The sequence below is a fragment of the Artibeus jamaicensis genome, unplaced genomic scaffold, assembly GCF_021234435.1.
Source record: "Artibeus jamaicensis isolate MK-2021 breed Jamaican fruit bat unplaced genomic scaffold, CSHL_Jam_final scaffold_3307, whole genome shotgun sequence".
Taxonomy (NCBI): domain Eukaryota; kingdom Metazoa; phylum Chordata; class Mammalia; order Chiroptera; family Phyllostomidae; genus Artibeus; species Artibeus jamaicensis.
This window is the reverse complement of record NW_026522040.1, coordinates 777,358-796,274: the sequence shown is the minus strand read 5'-3', so window position 1 is coordinate 796,274 and position 18,917 is coordinate 777,358. Positions and strand designations below refer to the sequence as shown.

Genomic DNA, 18,917 nt, shown 5'->3' with positions numbered 1-18,917 from the left:
ATCATGCCTGCAGCAATTATTATTAAGGTTGATTTCTATTTCCATCATTCTTTCTACGTGTAATATTTGGAATTCTTCTATAAGGAAGATCTAGCTCTACTCCATTTACTCACTTATTCAATCATTTACTTATAACAGTATGGCCTCATGGATATTTATTTTGTTTGGGAATTATAATCCAATATCATCACTGTTCCTTTTGACACGCTCTCACATTGTTTTTGAGTGAGTCCTTGCTGTCTGGCACCAGAAATGTTGAATCAAGTTTGCATTTCTGAGAGGAAATCTTTTTTGGACACGTGAGTCTTTTTTTATATGGCTGGTTTTGACTTGCTAGTATGTTGGGTTGGGAAGTGGGTGTAGCTATGAAAGGGCAAGATGAGGTACCCTTGTGGCAACAGGTTGTTCTCACTGTGTCATCCTCAATGACCTGGTTGTGATATTGTTACCAACCTTACTGCTGCAAGACATTACCATGTGGGGATGCTGAGTGAATTTTACATGGGATCTCTCTATAGTATTTTTTTATAATGGCATGTAAATCTATAGGTAACTCAAATTAAAACTGTTTTTATTTTTAAAATGTATGATTATTGTACAGTGGCAGATGAATGAACAATAGAAATATGCTATTGTAGTATGTTTGCACTGTACCTGAGGAATATATTATGCATATGGCCAATATAAGACATGGAAAAAGACAAAAGATAGTCAAATAAAAAGAAAGCATAAAAAGAGAGAAAGGGGAAGAAAGGACAAATGGAAAAATAGGAACCAACTCTCAAGTTGGTGGAACTGAACCTTAAAAAAATACATTAATATAAATTGTCTAAACTCACCAATCACAAGGCAAAGATTTTTAGGCTGGGTATATGGGTATATAAGCTACACCTCACCATAATCTGCAAAAAGTCCACTTAAATATGCAATTTAAAATATATTTGTATTTTAATTATCTAAAATACAATTTTAAAATAATTATAGTCATTTTAGAATAATTCGATTTAACAATTATATCTAAACGATTATAACTACAATTACTTTTAGATAAAATATAGTTGCCTAAAATATCATTGCAAAATAAGTCTAAATGTAATATTTTATTAAAAATAAAAAGGGTGAAAATACATTATGCTAATATTAACTTCAGAATAGCTAGTTTAGTTTTGTAAATTAAAAAAAGTAACTTAGAGCAAAGAATATTACCAGTGATAAAAGATATGATTTCATAATAATTCATCAGGAGGACATAACAACGCAAATGTTCGTTCATCTAATAACAAGCCTTCAAAACACATAAAGCAAAATGAATGTGCTGAGTAAATGGGCATATCCAGAACTATATTTGGAGATTTCAATAGCTCTCTTTCTCTCAAAAATGGACAAATCAAGAAAATAGAGAATTAGCAAAGATAAGGCAATGGGGAATAATAATAGATGATCAAGCATATTATAAAATATTACACCCACATCACTGAAAAGACTTTTCATATACCAGAGTTGTCTTCAAACTCATCCACTCCCAATGTCAAGTATGCCACTAACATATGATGTATTCTCACTTATCTGGCTGCTTTTGCTCAGAAATGTATTTGGGAGATTTCAATCACGCAGTTGTGTTTACCAGAGTTAATTTCTTCTCATTGATGAGTAGATTCCATTTTTTATCATTTCACAACTTTTTATGTTCCATTGAATATTTTACTAAATAGCCTGAAAGGCAAAAAGGAAGATGGAAGAAAAGTCATTGCTATTTATTGGGCATTCATTTGTCCAGCAAGGTGTTTAGCTATTTATATTCATTATGCCAATTAATTCTTACAAAAAATGTCTGAAATAGGCACTATTGCTATTCCATATTTACAAATAAAAGAAATGAGGTATAGAACATATAAAATACTTAGCCAACGTTGTATTGCTAATGAGTGACTAATCCTAGATTTGAATATTTACTGCATTCATTCAATGCCCCAAGTCTTGACAACCATGAAATATTCCTTCTTCCCCCACTTCCAAAAGTATGTCAGACTGTTTCCTTCTACATTAGCCACCACAGTGGTAACAGATAATTTTTAAAAATTTAATTGTTCTATTTGTCATATCAAAGCTTACATTGATAGCAAAAATCATAATTTCAATCTATACAAGTAAAGTCACATTTTGGGGTATATTCAAACAGCATTTAAACCATTTAAAAATTCTCAGTACTGTTTCCATAGTACTTTAGTCTCTTTTCTTCTCTTTCCCTTTTCTCTTTAACTGCTTGTATTGGGAGCTCCTTGCTCCTTCTTACAACATTGGACTTCTATGACATGCCCAAGAAAGAAAAATCCAGATTTGGTTTAATATTGATATCCAAAAAGGGGTTGCCAGAGCTGGTAAATAAGAATACAAGGACACCCAGTTAAACAGGAGTTTCAGATAAACAAGTAAATGTTTTAAAATGTCTCATGCCTCTGTGAAATTTCAAGGACAATTTATACTAAAAAAAATTACATGTTCATTTTAAATTCGAATTTAACTGGGTGTGCTGTATTTTATTTGATAAGCCCAATCGAAGCTAAAGCAACATGGTTTCGGAGATTCCCCCGAGGACAGAGAATCCTGAGTGTTCCAGGCAAATAAAAATATACAACGTTATCACAAATGTTGCTGCCCGAGTTTCTTTGTATAAAAAGAACATCTGAAGTCTACAGTTAAAAATGCTTCCTCCTCTCCCCCAGAAACCCTCTATACTAGACCTCTCCCAAATACTCTGAGGGGGGAAATGATAAGGAACCAACAGTGTGTATAAGGTACCTTTAGTTAACAGGGTCTATCTACCTTTTGTCCAAGGAAGGGAGTACTCATGGAAGTAACCAATCGTAAATATGAGCCAACCTTTCTGAAATGGATGTAATTAGTTGGGAGGGGGCATTTCTGCCTTCCCATGGTTTGAAATCTTGAAACAAATCTGGAGACAGCAGCTTTGCAAATCCAATGAAACTGCTTGCACACTGCTATCATGAACTACCAGAATAGGGAGTGCTTCTCCTTTTTCCAAATACCAGGTCCAGCAGAAATAATGCCATTGAGTGCAGCCAGTAGGGTACATGAATGTCTCACACGAGATGGACAGCAATTTGGACATTTCACCTAAAATGTCATATGGTGTGTTTGAGTGTGATGCTGTTATATTACAGAATTACATGCTTATGTTTTTTGTAATAAAATATTTTCATATAATAAAAAAGGGCATTATTTGCGCCGGACCCTGTATAACACTGGTAAAGACATTAAATGAAGGCAATTTGAGACAATGTTACCTTGCCCCTTGGCTTGGAGTTGGTCAGAGACCCTGAGGGTCATCAGCACTGTTCTGGCATTAGCCCTAAGCCCTTGTCTGCCAGAAGGGTGATGAGTCTCTCTTGGACGGCACCGTTATTCAAAGTGAGCATGCCATCCGATGCAGTCTATTTAAGACTTCATTAGGAGCTTGGGTTTTCCCTCCCCTATAATTTAGAAGGCAGAACAGAGAGGCAGTGTGCTCTTAGAACAATGCAATCATGAGTTCCTGAGCTCTTGTCAGACTGACTTCTCTTCCATGGAAAGTAACTCCCTTGATGTGTACCAGATCTGTGTACCCTTAGATTAATGAGGGAGGATTAGTATCACTTGTGCTTAATTCTGGACCTTGAAAAACAGTGAGGTGACCCTAATGGGATAACTGGAGGAAGCAACCCAAGTGGCAAGCCGGAGGTTTGGTTCTACTTAACTTTTTCTCCATTTGGCCACCCCACTAGTGAGGCAAGCTTAGCTAAGTTACTTACCATCTTTGAGCTGCAGTATCCTCTTATGAAAAATATTGAAACCAGAGGTTTATGACATTTTACATTAGCTTTTTGTTTCCCTTGAGATTCTTGTTGTGTTTAATTCCTCCAGCTCTGTGGCTGCTTGGGCAACAATCGTAAATCACAGAGCTTTCTGGCTCTCTAACAACTTTTTAAGAAACCTTTACATAACAAACCAGCTTAGGAAATATTCATGGCTGTCCCCTAAAGAGTCTCTGGGAAGGAAGGAAGGAAGGAAGGAAGGAAGGAAGGAAGGAAGGAAGGAAGGAAGGAAGACAACCAAAGCATTGAAGTGTAAGTGAGAAAAGAGAGGGGAAGTATATCAGGGGAATATTTACATAATTGGAAAAAAGGATGAGGATGAGCAAAACATGGAGGAGCAGTAGAGTAGTAGGTGTTGGAATGAGTAGCTCTTGTTTCCAGGGGTTGGTTAAGATGTTACATGGGAAAAGAATGAAAGAGACTTTAACGCCAAGAAAGGAGCAAGTTCAGCTGCAGAAGTAGCATTGTGTTCATTCTTCTGGTTAAAGGAACTATAAACTTTTCCTCAATATTCTTGAGAAATAAATGAAACATGTGGAATCACATGTGTGACTACCATTGTCTGTGCTTGGATTGCTAGGCTGTGTGACAGAAAGGAGACAGAGAGACAAGGCCATGAGTGGGGCAGGTAATTGGGGAATGGTTCATTGGACGGAATGAAGGAAATGAGTCATGTGGAGGTGGGATGCAGAGGAAAGAATGGGGGAAGAAGGCAGCGATGTGTGTCTGTACTCCCCAGAGATGCTGAGAAACGCAAATACTCAGGAGCTCTTGACTGTGCTGGAGACAGAGCTCTGGCTACAGAATACTTAAGGAAAAATATACATTTCTCAAGACTCCTCCTGTACTTTTCATTGAAAATATATAATTCAGTGGCAGAATAGAAAAGGTATTTGATGTGACAGACACTTGAGTTAGATTCCATGGGTTTCTTTCCCTGGGTAGCTGATGGGTTGCTGCTTCCTTGGGTGATATATGCAAGCAGGTTTGCTCTGAGCTACACAGGCTCCATGAGCTGAGTCTTTCCTTGAGATAAACACAAGTGTCACAGCAAAAGGATGCAGAGGATACTCTCTCCCTCTCTTTCCACCCATTACAACTCTTCATTTAGCTCTTTATTCACTTGCATGTAAAGAATGGGGTGTTTTCTCATCTGATTAAGAGAAAGGAAAAGGATCAGGCCTATTTCTTTGACTCTTGCTCATTGATGTCGTATAGTTGATGTTTCTACCAAAAACAGGATACAAATTTAAAGTGTGAAAGCAAAGAAGAGGAAGGAGTTTTAAAATGCCCATGATTGTGGTGTGGAGAGGGATGTAGGCAATGGAAATAATAATAAAGAAGGGGATTGTTTTCTAAGTACCACGGTCCGATAAGTCACTGAAGAAGATGAATATCCCTAATGCCACGATCTTTAATATTTTTTTACCTTTAATTTTTTAATATATTTTTATTTTTTATTGTATTTTTACCTTACCATTTAGTCCCCATATATCCCTTCTGCCCCTCTCATCACCCATAATCATGACACTGTTGTCCATGAGTCCTTTTTCCTATTTGCTCGATCCCTCCAACCCTACTGCTCACCAATAGCTGTCTGCCTGCTCTCCATCTATGAGTCTGTCTCTTTTGCTTCTTCTTTCAGTTTGTTCATAAGATTCCACCTATGAGTGAAATCACACGGTATTTTTAAAATTTGACCTTCTACAGTCCATTGTTTGTACAAAGTTAGTACCTGGTCAGTGGGCACTGAACTCCTGGTAGTGAATCCTCTTCATCCCATAATTCAAATGCATCTGTCCTCAGGTGTCTCTTTTTCTGTTTAACTCAGCTTTCCACGCCGACAGGTTGACAGTCTGTCAGAGAAAGGCAAACGGTAAGCATTGCTGAGCACCTACTCTATACAAGTGCACTATTAAAAACTTCAGAGAAAACAAGGGTTATAAGAAAGTCTCTACCTTAAGCTCTGACTCTAACTTGAATAAGGGAAAATCATGTAACAAAGCCAATTTATAGGAAAAAACATGTTCAAAGAACGCTCAGGGAAAAAATGGAAGGAATGTTGAAAATAGTGAAAAGATGAGAAATATACACAGGAAAAAAACATGGTTTTTAAAATACTGAAAAGATAGATAAACACATATTATAATAATGTTAGCATTTGTTAGATTGGTAGAAACTGGAAGCATCAAATTGGTGAATAAGAGGGAAAATAAACCCTCCTGTGAATTTTGGAGGGATATGTATAAAAGTTATCTAAATTTTAAGTGTATATACATTTGACATAAATATTCCTCTTTCATAAATCTCTCCTGCAAATGTTATATAAATATTCTATACAAGAAACAAAATATTCAGTGTATCATCAAATTGCTTATCATAGCAGAACATGGGAACAATCCAAAAAGTATATGTATAAAATTATATGTTTATGTATAATTATATATAATCATATACTTATGTGTATGTGTGTGTGCAAATATTAAAATGCATGTGTATGAATATACACATACATGTGCACACTTGGGGGAGAGAACAAAAGAGAGATAATGCAAGCCAAAGATTAAGTGTGAGCTCAGTGAGTAACAGACCAGCTCTTTCTTAGGTATACTAACTGCATGCATTGATAGATGCAGAGAAAAATAATTCTGAACAATAATAGGTCATTAGTAGTTCTCACTCTGGGCACAGCACTAGTGCAGTAGCAGTTAGCCACCTTTCCATTTTTTTCTTTGTACATTTCCATGCAGTTTCAATTTATTATAGCAAGTGGTTAGTACTTTCGTAATTTAAAAATCAATAGGAAAAATGAAGAGACATTGCAAAGCAACCCAGTGGTTAATAGTCATGTGAATTGTAGAGACAGTAAAAGTGGTATAGGGATTTGGAAAAGAGAGAGCCATTTCCCAGCAGGCTTTATCATGAAGGATGGCTGACAGGGTCCCACTGAAGTTAGATGTCAGAGGATGATGCCTTAGAACCCTCAGCACCTGGGGATTAACCTCACGTCATTGCCAACTCCCTGCAAGCTGGTGGGCAGGATGGAAATCGCTCACAATCAGGGTTTGTCTGCTCTTTCTGTAACTCTGTTTAAAAGGAGGGGCTTTAGTTATCTCTGGAGGCTGTTCAAGTTCAAGAATTAGTGGGAAGAATGAATATTTCTGGGGGCAAAGGACCATGAAGGTGCAAAAATGCAAACTTTGTTCTGAAATTAGTGAGAATAAACCGTTTTTTCTTCCTGCACAGAAAAAGGCAGATAGGGAAGAATAACAACGAATGTTGCTGAAAAGATTTGAAGCCGATTGGAGGTGGCTTTGAGTGTCAGGCTAAACAGGATGTGCTTTATCAGATGGGAAATTGCCAATGATTTCAGAGTGGGAGAGTTAGGTTGCCACACTAATGCTTTAAGAACTGTAATTTGTGGTGAAATGAATAAATAAGGAGCTGGAAATGTGGGAAGGATTAGTTGGAGGTCCTGTCAGCAACAACCATGAGATAAGAATACTCTCATTGCATAGTGGCCACTGGTTTAGACAAAAGGGGAATCTTGGACCTGATATTAGAATCAATAATGGAAGCCTGGGGGTTGGAAGATGTAATTTTGTTGCTATTTTAGTTTGAGGAATAAAAATATTAAACAGAAATGTTAATGCCACTATAGGGTCCTGTTATGGGGGAGAGAAAAGTGATTCAAATTTAAACTTCAGCTCATATTTATTAGTGCCGTAGTCACTGATTTATCAATTATAGGGGATACATTTAAAAATCTATATTTGTGCCTGTAAATGGAAATGAGATGATCTACCCAGTATTACCCAACAGAACACATTGCATTAAGAGATGAAAACCACAAAAGGCAGTTGCAACACACAGGAAAGGTCACAAGGAGCCCCTCACTCACCCAGCCCTCATATTCAAATTGGGAAGATTTTGTTCTAACAAGTGAGATACCAGGAGGTTTAAAATTTGCCAATTTCATGACATAGACATTTTTTGTAAAAAGAAAACATTTTTTATTCTTGTGCAGTCTTTCTAATCTACATGGCTCTTGTAAAGACTTCATCTCCATTGAATACGAGTAATGTTTTGAGCTAAGGATACTGGGTATTATAATACTGTTTTGCATGATGGGACTTGAAGTCATAGAGCCTATGGTGATTTGCCCAAAGGCTGGTGGCTGATTCCTGATGGAGCTGGCATTCGTGCAGAGATCTCTTTCAGTGTACTTACCCTGATAGTAGTGTATCCCAAGATGGAACACGTACCAAAGAGTTGTCTCTTGCACATCTTACATAGGACATCAGAATAAACACAAATGCTTTCCAGAAAAAAAAATGGTTTATTTACTATTGCATTGTCAGGTTTGTAACATAACTAGCTATATATCAAGGGAAAAAAAACAGTTGCATGCACGCATCACTGCAAAGGAAGATTGTCACTCAGAAGATACATTCCTCCCTCTGTTATGGGCAACAGGAACAGCTGCCTGGTGATTGTGGCAGTTTTTGTAGGTTCTCACAGAGGGCATGGCTGCAACATTCTTCTGTATCTTCTCATTTATCTAGAGCTCACTATCATTCATTCCTCTCTAACGAAGAAAGATTATGTTTCTCCATTTGAATCTATTACATGCAACAATTTCTAAAAATCTCAACCACGGTTGTTTTTTCTACCTGTAACCATTCCAAAAATTAACCATGAAGAATAGTCACATTAAGAAAAGCATCCTTTTGCACATTCCAGGGATGAACGCAGCCTATGAAATTGCCCCAGAGTGATTTCTGGATGTCTCTTGGACACTTGCTGATGACTAGTCAAGACCTGGGTTATTTTAAATAACCATGTAAGGAACATAGAGTTGCATATACCTTTTCAAATTCATGTTTTGGAATATTACCTGTACTTGGCCCTAAAAAGAATGAAATCTTATCATTTGCAATAGTATGAGTAGACCTAGAGTGTGTTATCTAAGTGAAATATGTCAGAAAGAGAAAGACAAATACCATATGATTTTATTTATATGTGGAATCTAAAAAATAAACAAAACAACATAGAAACAGACTCATAGATGCTCAGAGAACAAACTGCTGGTTGCCCTATGGGAAGGGGACGGCAGGGCGGGGTAACAAAGGTGAAGGCATTGAGTAGTCCCAATTGGCAGTTACAAAACAGTCATGGGGATGTAAAGTTCAGCATAGGTTATATAGTCAATAAAACTGTAATAACTGTGCATGGTGCCAGGTGAGTACTGGAATTACTGGGAGGATCACTTTATAAGTTATACAAATATCTAACCACTATGCTGTATACCTGAAACCAATATAATACTCAGTGTCAACTGTAATTTAAAAAAAACACTTGGGTTATTTTGAAAGTTATATTGAATCTTGTGTGTGAGTGCAAAAAAAGGAGAGGGGAGGGCGGGAGGCTCTGCCATCCATAAAGTCTTAATTACTTGGCATTAATTTGGGTCTGCCAAGGAGCAGATGCTGACATGGGACTTATTTACTGGGGGAAGAGGCAGGAGATCCCTGAGATGGCAATACAGATCTAACATTTATGGAAGGTGAGAGGCGAGGAAGGAGGGTTGGGTAAAAAGAATCTTGGACTGTAGCACAGTTCCAGAAAAAATTTCAGCAAGGTCGATGCAGAATCCTTCAGCCAAAGCCACTGGCTGGAGCAGTCCTGCATCTCGCCATCCTGGTCTGCCCTTGCACCTTTGATAGGTTTGGTCTGGAACAACAGAAGGGTCACCCACCATCTGTGCTCACCACAGCGGGGGAGCCAAGCAGTGCCTTCCCATGACTGCAATGTATTGGCATTACTCCTTCCTCTGACAAACACTTCTCTCCAACAGCTCTGTGGTCACCATCCCGTTAAGATGTTCCTAATGACTTCTCATGAGATGCAAGCAACCTCTTATGAAGTAAAAAATATAAGATATAATGTGCTTTTTAAAAACCACTTAGCTAGAATTATTATACATGTCTTTTAAAGATTTTTATTTATTTATTTTAGAGAGAGGAGAATGCAGGGAGAAAAAGAGGGAGAGAAATATTGATATGAAACATATCATATCAATGTTATGATAGAGAGGAGAGGAGAAACATCAGTCGGTTGCCTCTCACATGTATCCCTACCACAGACTCGTCCTGCAACCCAGGCATGTGCCCTGACAGGGAATCGAACCAGCAACCTCTTGCTTTGCAGGATGATGTGCAATCAACTGAGCCACACCAGTCAGGGTTATTATACATGTCTTGATTGAATTTATTTCTTGTTTTGTGTATTTATACATGGGTGCATAAAGACAGATCTCTATATCAATATAAAATGTATCCTTTGTATATTAAATAATTTGTTCATATCTTCTATTCATATTTAGACTTTATGTAAGAACGTTCTATTGACAAGCCATGTTGGCATCTCTATAGTAACTAATTGGTGGTTCTTAGAAGGAAGACTCATGAAGACCAACAGCATAATGATTTCTATCCCTGCAGTATGTATGAAGGACTTCACAAATAAATCTAAAAAGCAACAAACTCTTTTTTAATTTAATTTAAAGTTGTTTCAACTCTACAGAGGATTTTGTGAGTCTTAATCAAAGAGGGATGCCTGGTCACCAAAACCAGGATATTAAGTTTTAAATAAAGCTTGGGCAAGTCAGATGTGTGTAGGGGGGTTGTAAATATTTCTATGAAATGACACAGTCATTAATAGGTAGTCTTATTCCTAACAAAATAATGAAAAAGAACATGGCACAAAAATTCAGAAGACTCAAGTTGCAGTATTAGTCTTGGCATGTGCTAAGGACAAGCAGCTTTAGATGAGTCCATTTAAACTTTCCAACCTTCAGTTTCATCACTTAAAAAAAAGAGAGATAATTACTAATAGGTCTTCTTTATATCGTTCTTAGGAAATGAGTGATGAGATCACACTGGGGTGACTCTGGATGTTTCTGTGGAGATGCTAAAAACTAAAATTGTGTTATGTAAGATACATTATCCACAGGGGTTATTCACAGTGTGGCAGCATCTTTCTTCAAAGACGTTGAATATATCTCTTGAGAGCAGTTCTCTAGTGACCCCCACTAAAAACTATAGAACCCATCCACATCCATAAATTCTTCTCTGGAAGGAGACATACTGTCTTCTCATCCATTTATTTGTTCAAATATTAATCAAGCTTGTTTTAGGCACCATTTTAGACACTGGGGGATACAACAGAGAATAACAGTGAATCTGATAGACAAAGACACTGTTCTCATGGAGTTTATATTCCAGGTAAGAATTGTCTTCTGTTTCCAAGAAAACAGACTCTGAAATGGGTATTGTGAACAGGAAGTGTAATAGGGATCAACACATGTCAGAGAGAATGAAGCAAGTTTGGGCAGAAGGAAAGGCTGAACTGAGCCTTTGTTTAACAAGGGCCTGGAAAACCTCCGAGGTGGCCTGGAGTTGAGATGGCATTTTCACTGACAATGTACTTGATGTAGTTGCCTCTAGAGAGGGACAGAACCTTGAGCGAATTCTTTAGCCAAGAACCATGTCAAGTGGAGCAGGTTTATTACCTGGGATCTGTGAGCAGACAACACGCTGTGCATTGTTGAGAATGAACATACAGTATCTGAGAGATGCATGACAGCATCTAGCACAACAAATAAATGTATGGCATGTCAGGTGGTGAGTGGTACCATGGAGAAAAATAAGACAAAATGAAACATTAGAGTTTCGGGGGTAGAAGAGGAGAGGGAGGTGAAGGAGACTGGATGAAAGAAGGTGAAGACAATGACCTAAGAATATATATGCAGGCCATGGACACAGACATCACTGTGGTGAAGGCCAGGATGGGGGGAGGCAAGGGTTGGGTAGAGGTGGGCAGAGGTGGGAGATGCGGGGAACACCTGTAATAGTGTCATCAATTTTTAAAAAAAGGTTTTTAATATCAGGAGAAAATAAAAGGCAACAGGATATATTGAAAACAGACCTAAAAGAAGTACAAGCATGAAACATGCAGACTTCAGCTGTCAGAACTTTGCCAGTGGGTAGGGGAGCGTGGGTGAGTAATGCCAACACTCTGAGACAGGAAGTGGCAGTTGAGGTGTCTTCTGAGGAACAGCGAGAAAAACGCTGCATCTTCAGTGGTATGAACAGTGGGGTGGGAAGGACTGGTAAGAGATGAGTCAGAGAGCTGGTGAGGGGGACAGAAGAGTCTTAGAGTCACACCAGTCAGATATTGGATTTCTTCCATAGCCAAGCCTGATGAGCAAACTATCAGTGAGCAAGAATGAAGGGCTGGGGAGCAGGGAACAGCAGATAGTAAACAGAAATGTAAAAGGTTATATTGAATAGTGGTCAGCACACAAAAAATGAAATTCCTGAAAGAACACAGTGTTAGGAAATGAATGAGGTAGGGCAGTAGCTTGAGATTGTATGTTCAGGAAAGTACCTTCTTTCAAAGGGCGATGTTAAAACTGAGACCTGAATCACCTAAAACGATATCAGAACCTATAGATAAATTTAGTGAACAGTGCAGAAACTATGTGTAATTTGCATGTAGTTATCCTTTCTCTTTCATTTCAGTTAATAGCATGTGGCCTTGAGGAAAATTCTATCACATGTGGTTAACTCTAATTATGCCAACCTCACTAGCTAGGTACAAGAAGCTACTGGACTGACTCTTGGAGACAGTATGACCACCAAGTCCTTAGGTTTATTGTTTTAGAGATGGGATCAGAGTCCTGATTTATTTCAACTCATTAAAATCACTTCTGGAATGCAAGGCCAATGAATGTCCAGGGACAAGAAAGTTAGGCTTGGTCTTAATTGAGCCACCATTTGTTAATTTTTCATTACCTTATTTAATTAGAACTTGGTGAATGAGACAAAAACTACCTCCTCTGTGAGTCAGTTAACTCTGCACAGTTCCATAGTCACTCAGCCAATTTATTATCTCAACTAACATTTCAATTCAATCCACATTAAAAAATGCTTATTAATGACTAATCATGTTCAAAGCACAATGCCTGATGCTACAAGTATATTTAGATGATCAGTATAGGTTCCATGTTCCCAAGGTTACAAGAGAATCAGAGGAGGAAGAGAGCATACTTATAAGGTATGACTGAGAAGTATAATGGAAGTATCATGATCAATCATTAGGTATTCAACACTGCTTTTGATCATGAAGCAGACAAAGCAAGTGAACTTAAAGCTATCCATCAGCAATACTAAAATAAACTTTAAAGAGCATGACTTTGACCATCATTTACTCACTTACTCATTTTGCATGGTTGTCACTATGGATTGTATTGTGGATGTATTGGATTGTATTGCATCTCCTCCAAATTCATGATGCCGGAACCCTAACCCCAGTCCATTGGCCTTTTTTAGAAATGGGGTCTTTACAAGTTAAAATGAGGTCATTGGGGTGAGCCCTAACCCAATATGCCTGGTGCCCTCATAAAAACAGTACGTTTGGAGGGAGACTTGCCAAATTTGGGGAACACCACATGAATGTGAAGGCAACTTTCACAAGCCAAGGAGAGAAGCCTGGAACCCAGCCTTCCCTTGTAGCTCTCAGAAGGAACTAATGCTGCTGAGACTGTGATTTCAGGTGTCTAGACTCCAGAACCATGAGACAGTATTTTCTCTTGTTTAAGCCACCCAGTCCATGGAACTCTGCTTTGGCAGCCCTAGCAAACTAAGACACGAAACTTAATACACTAAGTTTGAATATGCTCCCAACTAATATTTAAAGGCAGGAAAGACTATTGTCTAAGGCACTGATTAATTCATGCTTTGTATATTTAGCTAGCTCACATGTTAAATGAGAAGTTTGGAAAAGTTTAATTTTCAAGTCTACTCCCTCAAGAGCTGTCACTTTTTTCTTTAAAGAAGTTCATCTAACATGGATACAAGCTCATCTGCCATTTTAAAGAACAGAGTTAACATAATTCTATCACAGGATCATCAGGATGAACCAAAAGCATTTAGCCAACTTGTAATACAGAAAGGGCACCAAGGGACGTTGGGGTTAGAAGGGTTGTGAGTCCTGGCTCTGGCCCCAGAGAGCACCATTTCTTGAGGCTTTGGTACAATTTCTCTTTGTCCTCCCCCCACCCACTTCATGCCATGTTTCTAGTTGTCCATTGTCCTTGATGTCTATCTATATGCCTCTTCCTCGACTTTTACAATTGGGTGCAGTTAATCATCAGTAGGTTAGGAAATCAGGTAACAAAGTCTCTAAGAGTTCCATATTTTAAAAAAATTTTGGATTTTCCCAGAAACCATACCTTATGATTTTTTAAAACATCTGCTTTTAAACCAGAGGAGAGGTCTGTTTGCTTTGGACACAGATGTGTCCCGAGCCCTGCCTGTGGTAGAAGTCTGTCTTCTAAGTTATTGCTTTACTTTTGTCCTAAAACCTAAGAATAGCTTGTGTCCTGTCCCCACAGGTGTGTTGACTGCCTGCTTATCTCGGAGTGCACTGCATTGCCATGGTCATGGGCTTGGAATAAACACTCAACTTTGGGAAAAACATTTTGAAAAAGAAAACTGTCCTTTATCTTCTAGTTCAAGTAGTCTGAATGATTAATTTGTGAAGTAAATTCTCTTGTGGAGAACTTGTCCTTAAAGCCTTGTCCTTGGCCCTTGACAGTGTGGCTCAAATGGTTGAAGCATCAACTTGTAGACTGAAATGTTGTGGGTTTGAGTCCCAGTTGGGGCACATACCCAGGTTGCTGCTTTGTTCCCTGGTTGGGGCATGTATGAGAAGGAAACCAATAGACGTTTTCTCATATTGCTGTTTTTCTCTGCCCCACTCCCTCCTCTCTCCCTCACAAAAATTCCTGGCATTTTTCCTGGTCCAGCTCTAATTCTAAGCCCTCATCTTCTGCTCCTTCTGTCTTTGCTCCTCCTCATTCTACAATTTCAGCTTTGCCTGTGCCTTCAGTATCCACCTAGGGGCAAACAGCTTACAAAGTAATACACCTAACTCAGACCTTTGAGTTCCAGGTCTGTAGTTTCCATCCCCTCTTGTTGGTGTGAAAACTCCTTCCAATTCAATATAACCAACGTGAAACCCCCTCTGAGAACTTTGGTCCCTTCTGGTGTTCCCAGGTATAGTCAGTGGTACCACCAGCACAGATTTCATGGCATCATCCTCATCCTCTCCCTCTTCCTCCACCCTACCAATGCTTCGCCAAATTTCACAAAATTTGCATCATACAATGCTTTGGAATTCACCGCTTTTCTGTATTGCCAACATAAGGTCTCAGTTAAAGATACTGTAATCTGTCCATTGGTCTTAGGCAGGGGCCACCTGACCTATGCGCACTGGCCTTCCTCCAACTCATTCTCCTCACCGTGGCCAGAACATTTGTTTTCACCACGTTTGATCATAGTCATTTTCCTCACACCTGCTGAAATCCACCAACAGCTTCCCACTACTTTAATTGTGAAGACTGAGTTCCCACACATGGCCATATTTCCAGGACTGGTTTCCATCCTCCCCACCTGGCTAGCCATCTCCTTTCATTCACACTGGATCTTTTCCAGGCCTTTCTACCCTGACTACTCTCTCCCACAAGAGAAGATTTGACCAGTGGTTCCTTTTTTTTAGCAAACATTTCCTCCAACTCTTTCTCAGATTAATTTCTCCTCCTCTATAAGGAGGCAGCTCAGGCTTCACTTCCTTGGGCAACCCTTCTCTGACCTCTCTGGGAGATTTAAACCCCCCCGTTCTGTATTCTCAGAGAAACATGACCTTTTATTCCATTACATTTGTCATAGTTGTCATTTCCATTGAATTTGTATACTTACTTGCTCAATATTTGTCCCCTCCACTACACTGAAAGTTCCATCTTTATTCACCATTTTTTTCCCAGATGGTTTGTCCAGAATCTGGCATACTGTAGTTGCTTAATAAATATTTATTTAATAAATGAATGGGTAAAAATGATGACATTGCAGTGATTCAGAGACTAGTTGGGATCCTAAGCAATGTCCACAGTTATGATTCATGTCCAAGTTTGGTTCAGATTTATGCAGCACTTTCTCAGATCCTGGCTAGGGCCTGTCTAAAAGCCTTCACACTAACTATTTGTTTTGTCTGAAATAGTCCTACCCTAGAACTTAACATGGCTCATGTAGGTAGTATCATCATTCAGGTCTCGGATGAAATTTCATCCCCTTAGTGCCATGTCTTCCCAGACTATCTTTATCAGTCAAAATGAACAGATTATGTTGTGGAGGGAAGGACAAAAAAGTTTTATTTCACAATCCCACTAGACATTCACTGTGGTTAGTAGAAGTCTCTCAGGGGCCCAGACTGTGGACCTTCTATTGTGAATATTGCCCGTTGCTGTATCAGAAGAAAGGGGAGCCCCTAAGGTTCTCATGCCAGTAATTAAACTCTTAGCCTTGAGTCACATATGTGCCATTCACATCTTGTAAGTAGAACTAATCACAGGACCCTATCCCACCACAACTTCAGTCTGACTTTGTGCCCAGGAGAAACAAGCACTATAAATATTTCTCAAAATCCTCATATCTAATCTACACTACTTTCTTTACTTGATTTTGCATTTTGTAGTGATTATCATTGTGTAATACTGTTCTATCTATCTATCTATCTATCTATCAATCAATCAATCAATCAATCATCTATCTATCTTTCTATCTGGATGTTTACTGCTTGCTTCCCCCCACAATATCTCCATGCAAGCAAGGCTTTGTCTTTATCTCTAGCAAGTAGAAACATGCCTGGTTTAATGGTAGGCAATAAAAATATTGTTTATTAAGTGAATGAGTGAATAATGCACGATGGCTTCTTTTGAATCGGTACCTTCTCTTATCCAAGCTTTCTATTAATGAGCTCAGTTTGCCTTTATTCTAAATCAAGAGCATTGCTGAACTGTAAAGGTGGATTATAAGCAAAGGCTATGAGACTGAAGGAAGAGTTTGAGATTTGCACACAGGGAGACATAAGGAAGGCAATTCAGACCAAGAAAGTTTATAGAGGCTGTATGTAGGATAGAGCATTGGGTCAGAGAGAATGTGGCTTTCGCTCCAACTGACTTGGTCAAAACTCAGGTGAGGGAATTTGATGGTAAGATAAGAATCACCCCAAAGTGAGGTGACTCTATACTTCCTTTTCAGGTTATGATAAGACCAATTATTCTCCAAATCTCAGGCACCTTGGAAAAATTGACTACTTGGGTCTATTTTGATAGGAGCAATAAAAAATGTGTCCTGTTCTCTCTCCAAGTCACTGATTCAAAACTGGTAAATATCAACTGAACTGTCCTAAGTGCTGAACATTTAGTATCAATAAACTGACTCTTTAAAGTTTTTGTACCCCCATCTCATCCCCACACTAAGAAAGTTATTGTAACCATAATATTTGACTGAGACTTTTGGGCATAATACTTGGCACAATTATGTTGCAACTAATGTAAGTACTCACCTGGAAATTTGGGCAAGCTAAATTAATGTTATTCATACAATACCTATGTCACTTTCTATGACACTAGTGGAAGCTTGGTATATTAGTTTCATATGACTGCTTTAGCAAATTTCCATTAACTTGGTTGCTTAAAACAATTCGAGTTTATGATCTCAAAATTTGGTAGTTTAGAAGTCCAATACCGATCTCATTGGGCTAAAGCCAAGGTGTCTGCAGGGCTGCATTCCCCCTGGAGGCTCCAGGAGAGAATGTTTTCTCTAATGTTGGTTCTACAGACTGCCTATCTCTTGATTCATGGTCTCTTCCATCCACAAAGCCACCAATGGCCAGTAAAGTCCTTTTCACATCACATTACTCTGATACTAAGTCCTCCACTTCAGTCACCCACATTCAAGAACCTTGGGGTTGCATTAGGCCCAACTGAATAATGCAGGATTAGATAATATTATCATAAGGTCAGCTGATTAATAACTTTAATTCCATTTACCATCTAAATTCCTTTTTTCCCCCATGTTTGGTCATAAATTCAGAGGTTCCAGGGATTAGGATTTGAACATCTTTGGAGGGGGGTATATTCTACCTAACACCCTTACTACATATTAACATTAAAGATTATAAAAAATAATCATAACACTGGCCAAAAGAGTATTATGAGTGATGGATCTCTCAAAATGTAATAAATCTTAAGGTACTAAAATATCTTTCAAATAATCTGGAATCACTTAGGACAGATACATTACCCTTTTTCTTTTTCAGGTAAAGAGAATAGAGCATGGGTGAGTTAACTTCCATACCAAGACTATATGACTCTGGACAATTGAGATTAGGATTCAGGGCACTTTCCATTAAGATATCACTGTGAACTCCCTTTCAGAAGCCAAGCTATTTGGCGATTCATTTTAGAACAAGTGTATCTAGTAATGAACATTTGTTTTAAACTCATGAAGCCCAAAGTCATACATTTACAATACTAGGGTAGGTAAAAAATATGGGATGAGTTCATCTTTTGATATTGGCCAAGTGATCATGTCTCTGAGTACCTTATTTCAATGTGTCAAATGACCTAGTTACAAGGGGCCGATGTTCCCAGATGTGGCCAGGTACATACTCCCACAGCCCATCCTACTTCCTTAGAGAGATACTGTGCACTGAGTGCATTCTTTCCCCAAGAAGCTGAACTTCATCACTTGCTGATCTCATCTCACAGAAGTATGCACATAAATCAACCAATGTTTGGTAAGTTATTTTTAAAGTGAGTGGAGATAGTCACTATTAAGGAGAAACATAAACATTAGCAATGCTGAGCCGACTTAGGAAAAGGTGAGTGGAGACTTGAGATCTGCTCCAAAAAACCATTCATCTATGAAGTTACGTTGTTTGGGATTGTATTATGAAGTATTATCTATACTGAAAAGTCACTTTCATTCCTCAGGGCTAATTGAAAATGAAATGCATGCTCTGCTTGTTTACACATTCACATAGAAATGCTTTAAAAAATGCTGTCTGCGTGGTACTGCTGTGCTTTGTAAAACTGGCATTAAAGATGCTATTTATATCTTTAATAAAACATTTAGA

At 38.4% G+C, this 18,917-nt stretch overlaps 1 long non-coding RNA gene across 1 annotated transcript in view; it reads right to left on the bottom strand.

The window, feature by feature from the left end:
• Positions 1–1,181: 1,181 nt before the first annotated feature.
• The window catches only part of LOC128626147 (uncharacterized), a 28,458-nt gene continuing 10,722 nt past the window's right edge, over positions 1,182–18,917 (bottom strand). Inside the window, exons 2-3 of the long non-coding RNA XR_008390070.1 lie at positions 5,608–5,728; positions 1,182–1,713 (exon numbers count right to left, since the gene is read on the bottom strand). This is a non-coding gene — a long non-coding RNA (uncharacterized LOC128626147). The remainder of the gene's footprint in view (positions 1,714–5,607; positions 5,729–18,917) is intronic.